Source organism: Colobus angolensis, unplaced genomic scaffold (genome assembly GCF_000951035.1).
Source record: "Colobus angolensis palliatus isolate OR3802 unplaced genomic scaffold, Cang.pa_1.0 Scaffold2, whole genome shotgun sequence".
Lineage (NCBI taxonomy): Eukaryota > Metazoa > Chordata > Mammalia > Primates > Cercopithecidae > Colobus > Colobus angolensis.
The window spans coordinates 7,688,681-7,689,729 of NW_012115154.1; positions in this window are offsets into that span (position 1 = coordinate 7,688,681).

A 1,049-nucleotide genomic window follows, 5' to 3' on the forward strand; every position below is an offset into this window, starting at 1 on the left:
AAAAAAAAAAAAAAAAAGAAGGGATGAGACAATGTTGAGGATAAAACCCTCAGTGGCAGACCATCCACGTCCATTTTTGAGTAAAATAATTAATCTTGTTTGTGCCCTAATGAAGAGGACCAACGATTAACAGCACAAACAACAGCCAACACCAAAGACGTCTCAGTTGGTTCAGCTTACACTTTTCTGACTGAAAAATTAAAGTTGAGCAAACTTTCCACTCTATGGAAAACCACTGCGTCCAGATCAACTGCAGCCAAGAGCAGAACTTTCAATGGAAATTTAAAACAAGTAGGATCAAGATCCTGAAGCATTTCTCTGAAGATTTGTAACAGGAGATGGAACATGGCTTTACCAGTAGGATCCTGAAGACAAAGCACAAAGCAATGGCTCCCAAGAGGTGGAAGTGGCCCAGTCACAGCAGAAGTGGACAGGTCAAGAGCAGAAGTCACAGTCACGGCAACAGTTTTTTTGGTGGCTCAAGGCATTTTGCTTGTTGGCTTTCTAGAGATCCAAAGAGCAATAACATCTGCTTATTATGAGAGTGTTTTGAGAGAAAGCCAAAGCTTTAGCAGAAAAATGCCCGGAAAGCTTCACCAGAGGGTCCTTCTCCACCACCACAAAGCTCCTGCTCATTCCTCATCAGTCAAAGGCATCATTCAACATGCTCAAATTTTAAATGCCTCCTTGGGCCCAACACCCTTCTCCTGCTAACACCCTCTCTATTCTTCCTTGTCATGGCTGTCTCATGCGTCCGTGTGCAGAGACCACCAAACAGGCTTTGTGTGAACAAGGCTGTTTATTTCACTTGGGTGCAGGCAGGCTGAGTCCGAAAAAGGAGTCAGCGAAGGGTAGTGGGATTATCATTAGTTTTGACAGGTTTTGGGATAGGCGGTGGAGTTAGGAGGAATGTTTTGTGGGCAGGGGGTGAATCTCACAAAGTACATTCTCAAGGGTGGGGAGAATTACAAAGAACCTTCTTAAGGGTAGGGGAGATTACAAAGTACATTGATCAGTTAGGGTGGGGCAGAAACAAATCACAATGGTGG